Here is a 22,681-nt window from a genome sequence, read left to right as displayed (position 1 = left end):
TTGCACTTGAACTCTCAAAGTACATATCTCCTGTTAATCACAACCACCTGCATCAAAAACTACTGTGAATTTCTCCAAGATGTCTTTTTCCAGATTCAACACTACAAGATATTTTGTAAATGAGAATATTTGACTCACCAACCAAGCATTGGATATTTTAAAGTTGGCGCATTAGAGTAACTCTTTCCCAATTCAAAATAAACTTTTCCATAATACAAATGTATTGTTAGATGCAAATGTTGTTGAAACTGTGACACTACCAATCAGTTGTTGTATCCTTATTGTATGGTGTTTCCGGTAAAAGGTACCCTTCATGTTGATCTAGTGGTGAACTGTGCTACCTTGGTAGTTTGATCATTCTGCTTGTTCATGTGCCAGGAGTTTTGTTTAAACTTTGAGTAATCTACTGAAGACTCTTCCAGGGTATTTTGTGCCAAGAGGCTTTTTACCTGGTTTGGGAGTTTGGCTCCTTGGAGTTGTCTGCAATTTGGTATTTTTAACAGTCAAGGAGGCCTCTGAGAGGGCTGGGCGTTATCTACACGCAAGGTGGGACATGAAGACCAAGGGGTAGGGCGATCCTGTGGCCAGGTAGACTAAAAGGGAGAAGGCTACATACCCCAGACACACTTGTTCAGAAGGTCATGGTGATGTGTAAATGAGTGAGGGCCTTTTGTTGTTGGACAGTAAACCTGGGCTACATTGTTTGTGCACTCTCTGACAATGTCATTGTGGGGTACTATGTACATGATGTGTTCTGCTGGTCAATGGCTGTTCCTGTGTTGTATTCACTTTTCAGGTGTCAGGGGATTTTTGTGGTTTTACATGCTGGGGTGTACACATGAGCAATGTTCACATGTGATGTGTATAGGACACTGAGGATCACTTGATTTGACATGCATATATTGAGTGCATGTCCGTACTGACACACACAGTTGCACAATGCTCCACCACATGTACAACCACCCTTCCATGCCCACAGGTGCACAAATATTGCCTTCTCGGGCAAGCTGTGTCCCTGCAACACATGATCAATTAACATTTGGGGATCCTGTACATGCGTCAATGGGAACATTTGTGGATGTGTTCTTTTGATGTGATGCTCAGGGTGTATCCTCAACACAAGGGCAGCTCACTGTGCTCTGTGCTGAGCAGTGTGTAGCAGGAGACACACACAGCATACGGGTTTGGAGTGGCAATTTTGCATTGCCCAATGTGCATGTGAACAGACATTCTGTGCTGTGTTGAAGATACCACTGGTTTACAGCATTTGTGTATGACTTGGTATGTGTGAGAGGTTGTTGTCAGTCATTTCATCGGAGTCCATGTCAGGCATCATTGTCTCGGGCCACTTTCCATTCATCACATGTCACTTCATATATTCTTGCTCATGTGTTGGCCTTTTGCTGTTGCATGCCATGTCATGGTGTGGCAGACAAGGGTGATGTGGTTTGGGAGGGTTTGGGTGACATAACAGGGATTGTCATGACCTGTTTTGCAGGGGGGTGTGATACACACCTTGCATGTGTTAACTTTGGTCACACATGATTGGTTATGTTTAAGTAGCTAGGGATGCACACAATGTAGCACTCCCATGGCAACATCCTCAGGGTGGTAAGGTTGTGACAGTTGACTGTCTCTTTGTCATCATCGGTTGTCACCTGGTATGCGCCAGGCCTGTGTGCACTCCACAGGGGTGGGAGTTTAGGTGAATAATGTGGCCACAAGATGGGTCCGGGCTGCCTCGCCACTTGCCTTATCCCCTCCCATGGGCAGCGCCTGTGCGTGTGGTTGGGGATGTGGAGGCACCACCATGTCCACCGGTACGCCCTGCCGTGTTGCAACATTGTGCAGGACACATGCCTCCACAAAGATCCTGCACACTACTGGGGGTGCATATAGTAGCTGGCTGCCAGAGCAGTCAAGGGAGCGGAAGCGTGACTTGAGCACTCCGAATCTGCGCTCCACTATGGCACTGGTTGTAATATGGGCAGCGTTGTATCTTACCTGGGGTGGTGTGGTGGGGTTCTGGATTGGCCTCATCATGTGGTTGCTCAGAGGCTAGGCACTGTCCCCTGGGGAGGTGGTAATGGTGGCGATTAATTGGGTTTGTGTATTGGTCTGTGTGTGACATGCATGCATGTGCACGGGCATTTGTACTCACCTAGGAGCCATGTGTCGCCATGCTTCCCAGCTTCCAGGGCTCGGCTCAGGGCGGACATTCTGTATAAGAAACTGTCATGGGTTGAGCTAGGGTAGTTTGCATAGACAGAGGTGATGATTCCCTTTGCATCACATACAACCTGCACGTTGATGGATTGCCAGTGCTTGCGGTTTCTATATATGTGCTCAGTGGCCTTAGGTGGACGTAGGCCACATGGGTGCAATCTATGGCACCAAGCACTTTGGGGAAGTGTGCCAACCTGTAGAAGTCCTGGACCACGGCCTGCCTTTCTGCAGGTGTTCTGGGCATGTATATGTGCCTGCGGACTGAGGGGCGCACAGTCATGATTGCCAACACTTGGTGTAGGCAGCGTGAATGCGTGGCCTGTGAGACCCCCCCCCCCCACTATGGCAGTTGTCTGCTGAAATGACCCAGTGGCCAAAAAATGCAGGACATTGAGCACCTTCTCCAAGGGGCTCAACGCTTGGGAGCACAGGGTGGGGGATGTAAGGTCATCTTCCCACTCTCTGACAAGGACCAGGATGATATGAGGTGGAAACCTATACCTGCCATAGACCTGGTCGTCAGGCATCCCAAAAACGCTGGTCCGGGGCAACAAAATGCAGGGCCTGGCTATTCTCCTCCTCCTGCAGTGTCCCACGATCAGCGCTGCGACAAATGGGGCATTCATCGTAGCTGTGTATACATGTTTGTTGTTGTGTGCACTTTTATACTGTGCGCGGGGGCGCTTCTGCCTGCCTTCGTGTGGTGGATGTGTTGACGCCTGTGCGCGTCTTTTAGCGTGCGCGGTTTTCCCGTATTCGATTCCATTAAAACATGTTGTTTGAGTGCCTGTGGGCGTTCCGTGTATTTCCATGCAGTAACTCCCCAGTTACGCCTTCTTTTTCACGCGTTGTTCCCCATTCCACGTGTTACGCCCCGTGTCCCGCCCCCTTTTTGGTGTGTGCACCGACATTGTGCGCTATCGCTGTGCGCATCGTGCACAGTGTTTGGGATTCTGGAAGGACGTGTGCGCCACGCAAGGATTTGGTGCACAGTCCACTGTAAACACGCGCAGGCACTTCCATGAATCGGACGCATGTGCGTGCGCTTGCTTTTTTACGCTTGCGCCAGCTTGCGCCAAGATTCTCGGCGCACAAATGTTCCATGAATCGGCCCCTTAATCTTCTAAAGGAGTTGTGGATACTGAAGGACAGACTTCAACCGGTGCAATCAACATTGTTTTTTCTGTATTCACTTGATCTTTATGAAATATATCTTTTACTAATCCTCCTGTATTATGACCAGTAGTTGGGATAGTTGTAATGTCACCAGTATATTGTGAAGAAATGTTTTTTTTCAACTTTCTTTTTGTAAGTGATATGCTTGCTTTCATATTCCTTTTTGATTTTGTGTTCTTTTTTGGAGGAATGTTTGTGGTGTTTTTCCATATGTTGTTTTTCTTTTAAATCTTTTTTATTCATGAGTGTGTTTTCCAGCAGAAATGATGTAACACGAGTCAATTTTAGTTATTATCCAACCATTCCTTTTGATCTGTTATAGGATTTGTACATTTTTATTTTTAAAGGAAATTGTGTTTTTGGGGGAAACAACACTGTGGGCCTCATAATAATAATAATAATAATAATAATAATTTGGCATTTATATAGCGCTACGAACCCTTAGGTATCTGAGCGCTGCTTATTATTACCCACTGTGTGTGGTGCTCATTTATCGACCTCGGAAGGATGAAACGCTGAGTTTGGCGCTGCCGGGATTCGAACCTGCGTTCGCAGGCTCTGCACTGATGTCAAAGCGAGCGCTCTACTCGCTGTGCCACTTGACCGGCTACACGTTATGCGGTAAACCATGGTGCTATTAGCACCATGGTTGCCGCCGGTACCATACCGGTACCACCATGGAGAAAAGGGGAATTACCACCCCATTCCAAGGTTGGCGGGGCTGTAATTCCCCCTTTCTCCATGGCCCTTCCCCATTCCCATTTTTGCCCCATAGGGCATAATGAGAATGGGGAAGGCAGTAATTATGGTACCGCAAATTGTGGTACCGTAATTAGCACAAAGGTCCCTTTGCGGGTCCCAACTTTAACGGCTGGTCTACACCAGCCGTTAAGGTCGGGTCCCGCAACGGGACCCCGTAGTAAGGTGGTAAGGGTTTACCGGTACCGGTGCCCTTACCGGTACCGGTAAACCCTTACCGCCTACTGTGTCATGAGGCACTGGCCCTCATTACGACCCTGGCGGAAAGGGGTTTACGCCGGCGTAAACCATGGCGCACCTTTCCGCCTGAGTACGAGTTCCCGTAGCGCCATGGTGATTTTTACGCCTGCTTTTTGCAGGCGGAAAAATCCATGGCGCTACGGGACTTGTTGTTAATTACGCCACCGTAATTTACGGTGGCGTAATTAACGCTTTCCCCACTCACATTATACCCTATGGGGCAAAAATGGGAATGGGGAAGGGTAAATGGGGATTGGGGACTTACCGCCCCGCCAAGGTCGGAATGGGGCGGTAAGTCCGCCAACCACCATGGCGGAGTTGGCAGCTTAGCGCCATGGACCATGGTGAAAATTGCACCATGGTTCTCCGCCAGGGTCGTAATGAGGGCCACTGTGTTTTATAAAGGAGAATTATTTCTTACTTTTAATGTATTATTAAATTACTAAATTACTAATCTGTTGTAACACTAGACAATTGTATGTTAATGTAAGTGAACACAAGACAGTTTGTTTTTACTTTTATTGACTTTGCAACTTTGTGTTGTACATGTCTTCATCTGCTTTTACTTACAGTTAATTGTGTATAATAATGTCTTAATGTTGATGTTTCTGTTATAAAATTGAGACATGTTATAATAGTAACACATCTGAATGGTAATAATAGTAACATTGGATCATGTATTTATTAGTGTGAAACATGTATTATGTAAAATGTTTAAATTAATATGCAACATTTTACAAGATAATGTTGCAATCACTGTGCTCATTAGGTTAAGAGTACAGTTTTACAGTTCTACAAGCTGTAAATTATTTTTAATGCGGGAGCAATGTTTTCTTAATGGTACACTGATGATGGTATTTGAACTCTTTAGCGTACATGCAATGTTGAAGTTGTAAAGCTTATGAAATGTATGAAGTTGTACAAACATTACATTAAGAGTACATATGTGATTATTAAATGTATATTATCATGAAAATGGGGCACACTTTAAAAAGCTGAAGTGCCCAATAAGGATACTTCCCTGATTGCTCTGCGGAGGAGCCTCCAATTGGCCCAGAGGGCGTTGTGAGATCCATGGACATTGGACGCACCCACTGATTGGTCAGTAAAAAAACATGAGGCGTGTCAGATTTTTGGAAATGCATGCCATGGTAGATTTGCGGACAGTGGTAAAACATATCAAAAATCGCAACATTGCACTTTTCAAACTAATGAAACAATCTCTGGGGAGGTGAGGGGTGATGAAGATGGGAATGCACATGGCCATAAAAAGCCAAAATCACAGGTGTTGTTCTTCTCTGATGTCTGCGAACAGCCAGGGCAGTCCTGTGGTGTTTGTGGGCATTTGAGATGTTTGGGGGCATCTATGCTTATTTTTGCATTACAGGGTTGTTGAAAAGCAGTTTTCGGATGGCTTATAACTTTGGCGACACTCAATGAGACCTGATTCTGAATGGTTTTGAAATGTGTGTTGCTGTTTTGTCAAGAGGGAACAAAACTAGAAGGTGGTCCCAAAATATTGTAAAGGCTTATGAATATAGTGCCATTTGATGAATCTGCACAAAGGTTTGCAAAATGATTTTACATCTAGATATGAATGTTTTTGCAAGGTTTGGTGGGATTTTGTCAAGAAGGGTCAAAATTAGAGGGGGTTCTCAACATTTCATGAATGTGGACAAAGGTTTTCAGAAAAATTATAAACCCAGCCTTGAATGTTTCTTCAAAGTTTGAATGGATTTTGTCAAGTGGAGGCTAAATTATGTGACTATTGTTTGTACGTTCATTTTTACACTTTTGAAAAGATAAAACATGCACAGATTTGCAGCAAACACGTGTAAGGAGCATTGGCAAGGATCTGAAAGCATGATTTTGCAAATGAGTCCATGTTTTATTTTTTGAAAAGTGTCATAATGTAGATACAAAAAATAGAGATATAGCATTGGTGACTGATGTATATATAGCCTGTTTTCATGTGTAGTGGGCAGATTGTCTTTGTCATGGCCTAATGTCATGGCCCGGACAATCTGGCTACTAGTTATGACTATGAGGGACCAGTCATGGGGTTAAAGTGGGCATTGCCACCAGGGACCGGCTATGTGGTAAAGTTTTTTTTAAATTGGGATAAGTTTGAAAGGGAAAGAAATGTGCTTTTTCAACATTTCCATTAGCATTTTGTGTTATACTAATGACAACAATGTAACGCTTATCCCCCAAACCAGGGACTGAAAAGCAGACTAACGGACGGCAGCCCAAATTATTGGCCCATACAAAGCGAGGGTGGATAAAGAGGGCTCTGGACCATTATCCCCGAACCAGCCCCTGCAATGGAGGATGAAGGCCATTAGCACACCGGGTTGCCAAAGTGGTTACCGGGAGAGCTAATAAAAAGGAATTTCCTTCCTACAATGGGACGCGCGCAGTGTCCCGCATTAGGAAGGAAAATCCTTTTCCAATCTTGCCTCAATGGAATGGGAAGGCAGAGCTCCGTAAAGAGCCCGCCTTTCCTTTACATGGCAGCTTGCAGAAGGTAAAGAGAAGGAGCGGATGTGGAGGTGGCACCCACCGCTGCCGAAATAAAGTAAGTAGAGAGTGGGGAGGAAGATGGTGGCAGGGACAGCCGGCCATTAGGCGGCTTGGAAAGCAGACTTGTATCAGTGGTTCAAGCATGCATTCCTACCAACCTTTTTGGCTGGCTCCCCCACCCACAGTGCTAATGTACAATTGTATATTACAGAAAAATATTAAACGACAGAAACAATTTTCTGTCCCAAATACTTTTCTCTAGCATACAATATGGATCATAATTGATGGACCTTTATAACTATCCACGGTCTACACAGTCCCCTTTCCAGGCCATTGATCATTAAAAGACCCAGATGTCACATGCACACCATTGCACACGACAGCCCATCAACCCTTTTTACTTTAATGTTTGTAACACTACCTCATTGCCTGCTTTCGACAGTCACACATTCATCCACCAATCACATCCAAAAACTCTACATGTAACCCTGTCAACATATTAAACTTCCACGCGCCAACTGTCACTTAATAATGTGCTAGAAACTTTTGCATCTTCATTTCCCTTACATATATGAAGAAATGGTACACAGTGCTGCTATAAATGCTCAGTTTTTAACTTTCAACAAAGTGCTCCAAAAAAGATTTTTTTTTAAATGCACAGAATTTTCCATTGTAACTTCCATATAAATGTCATACTTTCCAACCTTTCTCATTACATCCCTCATAGTGCCACCATTCTCCACTTGCTGGCACATATTTGTGCACTGACAAAGCATCTATATACAACACTCCATCTCACAAATAAAGTACTGTTCTTTTCCAAACTCTACTATAACACACCATACACAGCTCTGACTACAAACTACCATTCCATTACCACCAGGCCGCAGTTTCCCTATTCTTTGAAAACACTGCAGCACATTACACATACAGTATGCACATACTTTCTACAATTTCATTTGTTCACTCTTCTATACCCCTATCATTAACACAGATTAACACACACACACAAACCTCCTGAGTCCTTTTCAATGACACTCATGCAACCCTCATACCTATACACTAAATCACACCATTATAACAACCACTGTTTTCCTAAACACAGCATAATGTTCCTACTTATTCCATCACACCACCACTCCCTTACACACTGACACCAGTAGTGCTCAGCACATTCTACTATCAATATGTTATTACCCTTTCCCCATCACATAAATATAATTATGTTATGCATCAAACATATTGTTACTGCAATACTTTTTGTAAAATCAATTTAGTTAGAATACGCCAACGGATGTTTAACTACTTTAAGCATACCCTTAATTACTACAAACTTCAAACAAACGTTCCATCACACTTAAACTCACATATTATTTCCGTGCTACCACATGCATATATTTTGTAACATATGTATTCTTTAAAACTACGTACATGTCAAAAACTGTATGTAAACACTGTGGGCCTCATTACAAGTAGGGCGGTAAGGGTTAGCGGTCACCGGTAACGAGACCGGTGCCGTTAAACCCTTACCGCCCTACTACGAGTTCCCTTTGCGGGTCCTTCCTTAACGCCTGCTTTTAGCCTGCTTTTAGCAGGCGTTAAGGAAGGACCCGCAAAGGGACTTTAGAGCTAATAATGGTACTGTAATTTACGGTACTGTTATTAGCGCCTTCCCCATTCCCATTGAGCCCTATGGGGGCTCAAATAGGAATGGGGAAGGGCCCTGGTGAATGGGGAATTACTGGTCCCGCCAACCTTGGAATGGACCAGTAATTGCTCCATTCACCAGGGCGGAATCAGAACGAGTTTGGAGGCAGCCATGCCGCAAATAGCGGCGTGGTTACTTCCAAACTCGGAATGAGGTTTTTTAAAAATCCAATATGGATATTTTCCCCAAGCACCCAATCATTATTTCATGTTATGAAGGTTAAAAACGTAAATCTACATGTACAATCATATCCATTAAAGATGTTAAACTATTTTAACAAACTATACTGTTGATTTCCCCCAGAAAAAGAACCAGAGATTCCCAAACAAACAACTACAGATTTCAGAAGCACTATCCTCAATTGTATTAAACTGATAAATACCAAATACACATTTATTGGCATGCTGCCTAGCATTTTTCCATTTGTGGACAAAACAAGTTTGGACGTCTCCATATTTGTCTTTGAAAATGTTCTGGAAAGAAAAACTTTGCAGCTGGAATCTTCACCGCTGGAAGCAGTTCCATTAGGCTCTTCAGCATATGTTCATGGCAAACTGCAAAGATACTGCAGTCACATAGCCCAAACTGCTGCCTCCACAATGCACAATAATGATATTTGGACATTTAAAGTGAGCCATACTCTCACAGAATGGTAATAAGGTTGTCGACTTTCACCCACAAACTGCATACCAGGAAACTTCCACTTCTTCCAATACAATAGTAGCAGAGATGCCACAAGATTCAGGATAAAGCTTTAATGAATGGATCCAGGAAAGTCCCACCATCCACACAGTGTGCTTCTTCAAAGCCATCTTCACTGCAAGCAACAACAAAAAAAGCACTTGCTACCCTGTCTTCCTGTACACCACAACCATAACCATGAAACCTGATAGGATGATCCCACAATGCCCACGGACATCCATGACTGTAGAAGTCTAGGTAGTCCCCTTTCCATGCCAGGCATCCTTTTTCCCAATGACCCAATGATTATTTAATCTCAATACAACAGTATATCACACACAATTGTTGTACCAAACATAGTACATATAATGTACTATTTATGAGGGTCAAAAAATAAATCTATATGTACAAGTGTATGCAATTGAAGGTTTTAAACTGGCTTCTTTAACAAACTATGTTGCTTGTTTTTTTCACAGAAAAAGAACCAGCGTCTCAACCTTTATTACCATATGCAACTAAGTAATGACACCCGCTATTATCATTTTTATTTCTTCACAAAGAAACAAATAGAGATTCCATAACCACTATCCTCAATTCTGCTACTATCATAAATACCATATATACTTCAATTATATCAGTCCACGATAGTACATATACTGTCTAATCCCCCTACACTACCTATAATTACTATACACATGTAATTATGGCCGTGGCCAGTGGCCAGCTTCTTGGGGGCTTTGCCTACGGCCATGCTCCCCAGAATCTGGCCACTGGCCATAACCACCACAATACAATGAAACCATATAACAAGTGCATACAATACACCTGCAAATAGAAACACTCACCCTGGACCTGCCCACTCCCAATGACGTCCGCGGACAGTAAAAATGACCACAGACTCACTGACACCTGTTTTCACCTACAAAAACAGCTTCCTATCAACTTTTTTCCACTCCTTCACCATTTCCATTCCCTCTCTCGGCCACAAAATATACCCAAATGTATTTTTCAGACTTTTTTCCCACTGCACTGTCTGCGGACAAGGGTGGCTGTCCGCAGACCCAACATGCTGAGCGTTTTAAAAAATCTGACGCACGACATGTTTTTGAACATCCAATCAGTGTGCATTTTTGGTATCCGTGGATGCCACTGGACCAATCAGGGATTACCTCGTTGTTCGTGGACACCAAAAGCACATGCTGATTGGATGTTCAAAAACGTGTGGTGCGTCAGATTTCTTGAAATGGTTGCCATATTGGATCCGAAGACCGGACCCAGATATCACTAATATATTTTCCAACTTTTTGGCCAAAGTCTGGTGAGGATTCGTCCACGGGGGCAAAGTTATAAGCTGCTCAAATAGTGCTCTTTCTACGAGTTCAGCAACTTAACCATAAATACAGGGCCACTACTACAGGCAGTATAGCTAATTTGAGTATTGAGATAGATGGGAAATAACTTTGACCCCTATGACGAATTTAGCCAAAATTGTACTAATGTCCCACCCTCCCCCAGATTGGACATTTAGGGAAAGATTTGTTAAAAAATAAAAAAAAAGTTATTAAGAAAGAACAAAATGCAGTTTTGCCCTGGTCCCCATTCATTTTCCCATATAGGAAAAGGGCCAATTTACTTTTGAGCACACAGCTCAAACTGCTGGACAGTATTAGAGCAGGTATGAAACAACTTGGTCATAAAAAGCAGCTTTTTTTTTGTTTTGATGTGAGAGATATTATTATAATAGCTTATTTATAATGTACTTAATACCCAGAGGTTTCTAAGCATGGACCCGGGAATCAAAGCTGTGTGTGCTACTCTGTGTCAGACGAGCACATTGACCCTGAGCTATCCTCCTGAGACTTAGCCACGGTTATAATGGGAAATAGCCACAGGTACCCAAAAATCAAAAGTGAAAAAATGCCTTTTGGAGGGGGAGAAAGCATGAAAAAACAACAGTTTAGAGGTGGGGAGGGGGAAATAGGATTGCATGTGAAACTGTGAAGTCTAGGATGCAGGAAATAAGATTTTTGCCATAAAGACATGTGCAATAACTGTGGCTAAGGAAGAAATGCCCAATAGCCGCAGCTATCGGCATAAATGGCATTCCAGTTTTAGCCGCAGTTAGCCGTGAATTAAAAAGTTGGAAACAGTCATGCGGAGGGGTGGAACACTTCAAAAGACATCAGTCTAGTGGTGGAGAAGGAAAAACAGGACGGTATGTGAAATTGTGGTTTCTAGAATGCAGGAAATAAGAAGTTTGCCATGAAGAAATTTGTAATAACCACAGCCATGGATGAAATGCCTGATAGCTGCGGCTATCAGAATATATGGCATGCACAGCTGTAGACATGGTTAGCCGTGTATTAAAAAGTTGAAGAAGAGGTGGGAAGAAGGAAAAAGAGCAGTATGTGAAATTGTGGAGCACAAGATCTAGGGAATAATGATTTTGCAACAAAGCAATTTTATCCTAACCGTGGTTATAGCCACGCTAATAACTGCGGCTAACCACCTTTAACGACAAACATCAAACATCAGATATGTGAAATAAGTGTGTTGCAGGTTGGTTTTGGGTGTGGGGAAAGTTAGCAGACAATAATGAAGTTAAGGAACGTGCATAAACTCTGAAAGAGGCACATTTTAAATTTTTGACATATAACCGCAGTTATGAAAATGGTGCGAAAACAGAACATGTGATGGTGTCATGTCATGTTATTGAAAAAAGTGTGTCTAAACTGCCTTTTCTGACTCATGCTGTATAAAATTGATCGTATATGGGTTATTGGACCATTTATACAGACTGTGGGCCTCATCATGAGTTGGGTGCAACGGTAAAATGCAGCGATAACACTATTAGCGCTGTATTTACTGCTCCACCCAATCTCGAGTTTGGCGGAAAGTGGGAGTTTTACATCCAGCTTTATGCTGGAGGTAAACATGTCCCCTGTCTGCCCATTTCCGGTGCTATTAGCGTCACACCAATTGCTTTGGTGCTAACAGCGCTAAGTAACCCCATTTACCTCGGCATCCCAAATGAGGTTCCGGCACAAATTGCGATAACGCAAATAGCATTTGCCGGTGTTAGGGAGAATTCTCTGTTTAGGCTGAATTTCCTAACCTAGTGAGTCCCCCAGCAGCTTTGCTGGATTTCTGGAGTTTGTTTTTTTCATCCTGCCAAGAGTGAGACTCTTTTTCTCCCTCTCTTGGACATGAATGTGGTTAATTCCTTTGAATGTCAATGTGTTCTATGGGCTATGGGGTCTTTTACTCCATAGGGTATCATATGTTTTGCTATGTGTGTTACAACGCACCCTCCGTGCCGTAACACTGGGGCGTCCTGGCGGACCTCCTCCATAGACTCCATACCCAGGGACTGACTACTGTCTCCCCGGTCATGTAAAGTCACCATTGGCTTTACTAGACCTAAATTTACTAACAGAACTAGTACAAACCATCCTATTGTGGACGTACTAGTAGGGGTAATTCGATTACTCCTGGGTCTGTTATTCGAGGGGGCACTGTCCCGTCCCCCCTCGTCGAGTTTTGGCTGGTGGCAGTGGAAACTACTTGTTATATTCGACCCCGAATATAACCCTATGGGATTGTTGGAGGTTAATACTTTTTCTCGTTAATCTCTAACATACCACCGGTTTATTTATCTTCAATAAATCTATCGGTTGGTATTTTCTGCCAGAACTCGGTTTTTAAAGTGGCGTCTGTGTTCGTCTCTGTGACTCCTAAACCAAAGGTTGAGCCCTTTGTTCCACTTTTGGCGGGCCTCTACACAGAGGCCCTCCAAAGTGGTGCCATTCTGTCTGGGTACCACAGGGGGTGTGGGAGGGGGTTTAGGCACCCTGGACTGAGTTGCCTTGCCAACTCAAGTCGCACTCTGGTGTGATTGGCCCAAGTGGTGAGCCACCCCGCTCACCACTTAGCGTGTTTTGATTGACAGCTAGGCTGAATGAATGGGGGTTTTCTGCATAAAAGCAGGGCTTTTGGGACTGGATCTTCAGAAGTCGCCATAGTAACTAAGAATCCGACGAGGGTAAAGCTGAGCTGACCTGCAGCGACGACACCTCCGGTGGAGCCCTGCTGAACCGACTCACCACTTCCCGACGACAGAGGAGATCTCCTTGCCGGAGAGTCTCTTCCCCTGACTGGTGGGAACAACCAGTCCCCTTTGCTTTTTCTTCGCTCCAGGACGCAGTGGTCGAATTGCCCGTGCAGAGCACCTCGGCAACCGGATAGCCACTACCCCTGTACCGCGACCAAAAGGTGGTGCCTTGTGACGGAGCACTCCGCGGCTGGTCTCTTCCCTGGTGGTGCAACGATCTTCAACTTTCCTTCGACGACGAGATCATCTCTTCTCTTGGCAAAGACCCGACGTGCATCCACCACCAGGAACAACTGCCTCCGCCGGAGCTGTCTCTCCACAAACAAGGTACTGTGTCCGCCTGGCTTCCCTTTCTGCCGGATAGAGTGAGGTGTCTTACTCCTCGCCTCTCCATTGGGTCGCCTCCAAGCTTTCTTAACTTTCTGTTCTGAACTGGTCCAATCTTTCCATAACAATTTGCGATAAAGACTCAAAGCGCATTTCCACTGAGACACTTTTTTGGGACATATCGCCTTGCCTCTCTCCGAGTGGGTCTGGCCTCTGAACTTTGTGATCTGCAGTAGGCCCTGCCTTACTTGCCTTGCATTTGTTCGTAAAAGTGTTAGTGTCGAGTGATTTCATAACCTGCCTTTTTCTCTCCCATCCTAACGAATACTAGAGTGCAATCTAGGTTAAAGCATACACCTCTGTCTGCAAATAAGTGATGCCGTTGAACTTAGGCCCTCATTACGACCTTGGCGGAGGACCATGGTGCAATTTGCACCATGGTCCATGGCGCTAAGCTGCCAACTCCGCCATGGGGGTTGGCGGACTTACCGCCCCATTCCGAGGTTGGCGGGGCGGTAAGTCCCCAATCCCCATTTACCCTTCCCCATTCCCATTCCTGGCCCCATAGGGCATAATGGGAGTGGGGAAGGCGTTAATTACGGTGGCGTAATTAACAACAAGGTCCCTTAGCGCCATGGATTTTAACGCCTGCTAAAAGCAGCCGTTAAAATCACCATGGCGCTAAGGGAACTCGTACTCAGGCGGTAAGGTACGCCATGGTTTACGCCGGCGTAAACCCCTTACCGCCTGGGTCCTAATGAGGGCCTTAGACTTGTCGAACTATTGTTAGGGGGATTGATCTTTTTCTTATAGTAATTGTGATTGAAGTTGTTCACCGTATTAGTCCCCGAGTGTTTTTCATAGATGTGTTTTTATAAATAAATAACTATATATCTTTACACCAAAGCCTTGTTCCGTGTTTGCTTGTTCTACTGTGTAAATTGCCCTATTTTGTATACTCCACATACTGCGTAACTCTTCTTGAGGGAAGTCTGACTGCTCAGCCACAGCTACCAAGTGAATCTGTGTGGTACAGACTGCTACCAAGTGGGTTTACTGCCAAACACCTGTTGTCCTAAATCTTTTGCAGTGGTCCCAGAGGGAACTGCACAGGTTTCCGTCTAAAACACTGGTGTACAGCGGTGGGATTTGTATCGAGTATACAGTTTAGAGTGCTTTTTAACACTTTAGGATAACTAACCACAAAGCTTAGCACTAAAAGCAACTTTCAAAAACATGTCTACTATGGAAGTTTACAGTCAAGAGTCCTTGGCCCTCATTACGACCCTGGCGGAGTGGGTTACCGCCAGCGGTAATCGTGGCGGACCCGTCCGCCCTACTACGAGTTCCCGTAGCGCCATGGAGCCTTTCTCCGCCTGGTTTTACCGGGCGGAGAAATCCATGGCGCTAAGGGACCTCGTTGTTAATTACGCCACCGTACTTTACGGTGGCGTAATTAACGCCTTCCCCACTCCCATTATACCCTATGGGGCAAGAATGGGAATGGGGAAGGGCAAAATGGGGATTGGGGATTTACCGCTCCGCCAAGGTCAGCATGGGGTGGAAAATCCGCCAACCCCCATGGCGCTATCGGCAGCTTTCCGCCGTGCTCCGCGGTGCATTTAGCACCGCGAATTCCGCCAGGGTCGTAATGAGGGCCCTTGTCAGGTGAAAATACTGAGAGTTTACAAGCCCTCTGTAGACAAGAGAATCTTTCTGTAAAAGGCAAGAAAGTGGAACTGATAGCGAGATTGCTGGAAAACCAAAGTCTGGGTACTGGGTCAGAGGAACCAACGTCTCCAGCGAATGTTGAAAACAGTAATGGTATTGATCTAAATCAAAGTCTTGATAATGAGTCAGAAGAGGAAAGTGAACCTAATGAAGTTAGCCACTCTGAGCCTCTGTCTTCCTTACCTACTGTACCTATGGGGCCCATATCAGGTCCCACATGTAACCCTGCTTATTTTGAACTTGAAAAAATGAAGCTCGAATTAGAATACAAACGGTTCTTGGCTCAATCTGAAAGAAACCAAGAGCTCGAGTTCAGACGGACGAATGCCCAGGCTAAGCAGAAGCAAGCAGAGTTAAGACTCAGAGAAATAGAACTTAATCACGAGTTAGAGATGAAAAAGTTGTCTGTGGAAAATGCTTCGCTCTCCTCTGGTTCCTCTAGAAGCTCCAGTCCCAAAAGACCCCGGATGCCAAAGGAATTAGTGGGTATGTATGAACCGAGATTAGATGTTCTGGATTGGTTAAAACTGAGTACAATCATGGGCTCCAGGACATCACCGGGAATGATTTACTTCCCTGGTTGTTCTCTAGGCTCCCCCCTGTTGCGACTGATGTGGTAATGGAGTTGGGGGAGGCGGATAAGAAGGATTACGAAAGTGTGAAACTAGCTTTAATAGCTAGGTTCGGGAAGACCCCTTCCCAGTATCTTAAGAGGTTTAGAACCCTCAAAAAGCATGATGGTACCCCTTGGGCTACCTGGGTGAGTGAAGGGTTGAAAAACTTAGAAGGATGGATTAAGGGTTACAGAGTGAACACTTATGAGGGTATGAAGAATCTTTTTATGTTGGAGTCTATTTATGATGCCTGTTCTCCTGAGCTCAGACAGCACTTGGCTGATTCGAAGGAATTGGATTCCAGGGAGCTAGCTAAGGCTGCTGACTTGTGGGTTGCCAACAGGGCTACTCATAAGGATTCTGGGGCAACTCAGAAAAAGGATGAGTGAAAACAGCCTAAAAAAGACTCAAAAGAGAATTCGAATAACTCAAATTCCAAAGAGGGCTCCAAACAAAACCAGAAGGGTAAGCCACAGGAAAACCGTAGCAGAATAGTGTGTCTTCTGGTGCCAAACCGGAAGGAGGCCAGAACAAGCCACCATTCCAGAAAGCATTCAGTAAATGCTTTGTTTGTGGCTCGACTGTCCACGTGAAAGGAGATCCCAGGTGTAAGGGTAAACCTTTAGGGGTCCAGCTTGTCTCCTTAGCCTTCGCTCCAGAGGAGGAAGTCCAAATGGCAAGTGGAAACTTTCTACTGCTGGCTGATGAACCCATTGGAGTCTCAGCCGGCGTTTCTTTAGTATCTCTGGGTTTGTGGAACAACAGAATTGAGACGTCTATAATTATATCCCCGATAATACTAAAGAGTATTATAAGGACAGTGTCCAGGTGAATGGTCAGGAGACTCCTGCCATTAGGGACACTGGGGCCAGCATAACTGTGGTGGATAAATCGTTTTTTCAGGCTGAGGATGTTGCTAAGGCACCCAAATGCCTCACCAAGTTAGCTGGAGGGCCTGTGCAGATGCTTCCCCAATTACCAGTTCTCATCCAGTGTAACGACATGACTGTGAAGATCCCTGTCAGCATACAGAGTGAGTACCAGGACGCGTTCTGTTGGGTAACGATTTGAAAACTCTCGGAGTTGTATCGCACACCCCCAGACCTCCTAGTAAACGGTTGCAGGAGCTAACCAGACCTGCAAGAGAGAGGACCATGCGCGGTACTCTCCAGGAGATGATGAAGAAAGAAATCACTCATGCTCCACTGGAATTGTCAGCTGCTGTCTCGAAGAAATCAGAAGTGAAAGGGAAATCTAAGACTTCTACCCTGAAACCAGCAGCCAGCATTTCAGTGCAGCCAACAAGGACTTCCCCGCGGTTGTCCAAAGTTACACCCGTAACTCCACCTCCAGCTGAGGCTGATAGGGAGGTACAACCCTGTGTGGTAGAATTAGACTCTGAAGAGGAGCTCATGGAAGGCCAGGAACTCATTGGAGATCTGGATCCTGTTGACCATCCTGAGCTGCAGTCTTTACTGGCAGAAGGTGGACCCAGCAGGGCAGACTTCAGTAAGGGACAGAGAGAATGTCCAACTCTGGAAGGTCTTCGCCACCAGGCAGAAGCTCAGGCTGAAGTGCAAGAGCCTGGGAAATACAGGTTGCACTGGGAAGATGGCCTCTTCTACAGTGAACTGACCAGGTCTTCCCCCGGAGACTACAAACGACTTGTAGTACCCCAAGAGAACAGACCACAGTTCTTGCAGTTAGCCCACGAGATTCCTTTGGCTGGTCACTTGAGTTTCAAGAAGACTAAGGAAAGGCTCTCTCTCTACTTTTATTGGCCAAAGATGGGGGCCGAAGTAGAAAAACACTGCAGGAGCTGCCACACCTGCCAGATTCTTGGCTCCAAGAATGTGGCACCTTTAGTGCCTCTCCCAGTTGTGGGAGTCCCATTTGAGAGAGTAGGGATTGACATTGTTGGTCCCCTTGATCCTCCAACCTCCTCAGGCAACAGGTTTATACTTGTTGTAGTAGACCATGCTACTAGGTATCCTGAGGCAATTCCTATGAGGACTGTTACAGCTCCGGCTGTGGCTAAGGCCCTCCTTGGTATTTTTACCAGGGTCGGGTTTCCTAAGGAAGTAATCTCTGACCGGGGGTTTGGGAACAAGAGAAGGTAAACATGGATTGGTAAAATAGGACCTGTGCAGGAGAATAATCTTTTTGGCACAGAGAGATATGTTTCAATGGAAGACCAGAAACCAATCAGAAAAGTTATTTTCCTGTGGGTCTGGTGGAATAACCACAGTTATGCCCCTCGACACATCAGTGGGCACATTGCATAGCCTCAAAATGCATTATTGCACCAATCGTAGCTACGGTTACACCCCCTGACCAATCAAGGGCAGTGTTGCATAGCCACAGTAGCTGGCGTCATGTCTACGTGGTGGGCGTAGCTATGTAGCCAAGGTTATGGAAGCAAACTAATAAGAAAAAAGACCAAAAAGTCTGATTTCCGCTGTTTATATGGTGTTAATAAGGCTCAAATCATTTTTGTGTAGCATATGGTGGTTGCACTTAAAAACACATTTTTGAGAATACTTCCTGTATCCAAAGATAATCGTGATTACTGCATGTGAACTCGTGTATAGTCATGGTTATTTCGGCAGCAAATGGCCTTCGAGCAATTTGGTCGTATTATAGCCACAGTTACGAGCCGGTCATTACAGCCACAGAAATGTCACTTGTCAATGGGTATTTGCTATGGATAGCCACGGGTATGGGTTCTAAAACACGAAAAATATGTGTCTGGGAGCATAAAATGTATTTCTTCACAATTTCCACAAGTTAGATATGTTTGATTGTGGTGTGCCCTGGGGTTATTCTTTTGACAAATGTAATTTTATGGATTGTTCCATATGCATCGCATGGTCATGAATAATCTCTGCGTATCGTAGCCGTGGTTATTATAGGGCCAAAAGGTTGTCATGTATTTTGGTGGGCTATGATAATCGCAGCTATAACTGACAATTGGTAGGCACAGTCACCGGATCCCATTGCCTGCGTTATAACCGTGGCTATATAGGTAAAGGAGAAATAATTACACCAATGAGAATTGGAGTTTGAAAAGAATGTGTGAATGGTTGATGCAAGGTACATTTTGAAAGATGTTATGGTATTGGACAGTGGTATTTACTTTACATTGTCCAGAGAGAAAGGTGTGTTTTTAGCAGATGTGGAGTTGAATACATACTGTTATTGGTGGAAATTTTGGAAATATTTTTTAGAGGGGGAAAAATAGAGACAAGTTTAGAAGCAGATGATGACAACTCATTGAGTGGGCTGTCAGGTGATGAATCTCATCGTTCAGAGGATTGTGCAGGAATAGATCATTTTGAGAATGGGATAATAGTGATGTGGAGGATCTAGGTGACATCTATTACAAGCATTGTCTAACTACATTTTCTTTTGGTTTTATAACATTACTCTCTGTGAAGTCTATGAAGAAAGAGGTGTGTTCTCAAGTTTTGGTCAGATATTTTTGACAGGGAGCACAGCATATGTTTTTATGGGAAAAAGAAATTAATAAGACATCTAAGGGAAGAGCACAGAAAATTGTTGCAAGCTTTTTCAATTCTTTGAGGGAATCTAGTAGTGTAAATGGAAAAGTGGAGGGGTTGGTGCAAGAAAAGTAAATGATTGGGTTAAAATGTTGACAAAAAAACACAGTGGCTCTTTGAAGAGCCATCTATGGAAGGGATTTAATTATCTTGAAAATGTAGTATGTGTTGTGTTCATTTTTCTGATAGCTGCAAATCATTTGAGAATAAAAAAAATAATCTTGTAGATTAAAAAAAAGAATTGTACATTTTTACAGTTATTTTTATGTTTATGTGTGTAACAGGCCATTCTTAAAAGGACTGTTTGGGTAAACTGAGTGTTGTGTTTCAGCAAAATTGAATTTCTGCTTTAATGCTGTGGAAGAGTGCATTTCCTTAATCAGTTAGATGTACTCCATCATGTCTATACAGGTTACACATGTAGAATTGGATCTTGTTGTTCCATATCAACAGATGTTTGTGATCTCTGATGAAAACAGAAAGTACTTTAGTCACATTTCTCAGAGATTTCTCAATTTTAAAATGAAATCTAGTGCTTCACTTCCATTGCTGCCACTGTGTTAGGTTGAAAAAAATGAAGGTGGGTGGGGAAAAAGTTCCTTGAGTTTTTCAAAATCTTGTTTCATCATCAAAGACAGAGATATGCCTTGTACATTCCCCAAATCATTGCCACTAGAATGAATATGACATCTCAACAATTTAGGCAAAATCTGTGAACATCTCATTATTCGCAATCACAATCCAAATAATTTAACTCTAAACTCAGTTAAACCCACGTCCATGCCAATACATAGATTCAGACAAAAACACATTACCCAAAACACCCAAGAATCTACAACAACCACACCGTTTTAGTTCCAGCCATGATGTCTGCACTCTGTGACTTTCTTCTTGAAAATGAATGCTCAATTGTAATTGGAGTGTTACTTGTAGTGGGGGCAGGGGTCATGTCAGTTTTTCTGTGGCTGTAATTGATTGGTTTGATTGTTTTCAGTGTGTCGTGGTACGGGATAGGTTGAAGTGAAAATGTGTCAGCCATTTTGAAACTTTGGGAATTTTTGTCCTGTTTCTTTTTTTTTCAAATGTTTCACAGACACCATTTTGGAACTGTTCTGGTGTTTGTGCCCTCCCCGTCTTACACGTGCAAAAGAATAAAACAGACACACCCCGGACGGGGAATAAGGCAAAGAGAGCATTCTGCGAGAGTTCAAGGCAAGGTTTATCTAATGAATGGCATTCAAAAGATCTCTGAGAGCGCTCTGACAAAATTAATGTTACAATACATTTTTATAAGTGAAGTGACGCAACTAACATAGGATACTACGTTGGTCCCGGATTGATCAGTTCGTGTGGTGCCTTGGGTGTGGGTGGCATCTCTTCCTCCGGGTTGGTTGCTTGGTTGGCGGGAGGATGGACGTCAGACATCTGTGCTCCGAATGGGTGAAGGTCAGGTCGCTGTGAAGCAGGGTGGTCACTATCTAAGCTAACATAATATATTCTCAAAAATACATGCACTAAATAACAATTGTTCAAAGTCTTTCAGTAGTTTATCATGTCTCTATAAAAGTCACACGTATATCTATACTATCAATAACATTGGATTATACAGGCCATAGGTTAAGGGTCTTGACCACTATAGTACACTGGTTGAAGTGTGGGTCTGTACTCACAAGAATCTCTGGTATGTGGCATTTGTTAGTGGTAGGCAATGATATACTGCAGCAGGGGTATAATGTTAGTTGGGGATCTGCTGGGTGGGCATCATGGCGTGGTCAGGGGTCTGGCACATGAAAGGAATATCCTGCAGGGACACAGGGTCACAATAGCAGTAAGTTTCCATTGGCAAGGGTGCGGGGGCAAGGACACGTTTGTGGAGATGGACGAGCTATGTGCTTAGCTCATGCTGGTTCACATGCAGGACAGTGATCTCAGAGGAAGAGTGATGTGTTACATTTATTAGTTGTTGCAAATGCCTCCGGCTTCAGCGTGAGAATGGAACCGCAGAGTTTTCCAGTCAGAGTGAGAACGAGGGTGGGGGCCATGTGCCCTGGGCGCTTGGCCGCTGCGAGAAAGGGAAGAGAAGCGTTTTTGTACTATCGCAGTGAGGCCTAGTCACCAAGATGGAGTCAAAGGGGGGTATAAAAATGGATGCCCCGTGTCCTGCTCAGTGGTCCCATCTACGCGAAAGTCAACCAAAGTTAACATTGCATAAGGGCAAGGGGCGAACCCACTAGTGGAGGCACTTGGTCCGAGTTTTGTACTGAGATGTAGAGGATGCGAGGGGCCTGATGGCCCCTTGCTCCCACACACTGTGCTGATGGTGTATGCTTGGCTCAGTTGAAAAACTATGCTTCTTTTACAGAAGTTGACAGTGAGGGATACAGGTTCTGTTTTGTGAATACTGACATGTTTCAGGGACAGCCTTCATTGAGTTGGGTAAACGGAACATAAATAAACTTTAACATTTTGGGTATTGATGGTTAGAAATTTGTTCCTGAGAAAGGTTATACTGCTCAGTATGTGTGTTAGTAAAAACAGTGTTTCTTTAGCAAAGTGAAGGGTCAGTAATTATGTGAAATTAGATTGGGAAATGCATAGGCCATGGCTAATGATAATTGAAAATTGATGGAATTAATAATGCTTTCATTTGTTACTATTGGGTTACTGTTACTAGCACACTTTCTTTATGATATAAAAGAGCAAGTGGTCTTAGTAGGTGCGTTTTGCTTCTACATTAGAAGGATTAGGTAATTGTAAGTGTATGTAAGTGGAATGCTTTGGAGAAGTGTAATTACGGTGCTTAGGGTTGTGTATTTTATGAGCTATGTTTTGGTATCAGATTTCTGACCGCTTCTGCTGGTATGGTGAGGGTTTAAAGTTGTTGTAGTTTAGAACATATGAAAATGTGTCTTTTAGGTGTGTGTAATGATGCTAATACATCTGAGCACACATGCTGGATGATTTGTGTGCATGGCTAGTGGGCACGAAAGATATGTATATTGGTCATGGCCAAGGTCTGTGGCCA

This window comes from Ambystoma mexicanum, chromosome 8 (assembly GCF_040938575.1).
Source record: "Ambystoma mexicanum isolate Mex_15411 chromosome 8, UKY_AmexF1_1, whole genome shotgun sequence".
In the NCBI taxonomy this organism is placed as follows: domain Eukaryota; kingdom Metazoa; phylum Chordata; class Amphibia; order Caudata; family Ambystomatidae; genus Ambystoma; species Ambystoma mexicanum.
This window is presented reverse-complemented; position numbering follows the sequence as displayed.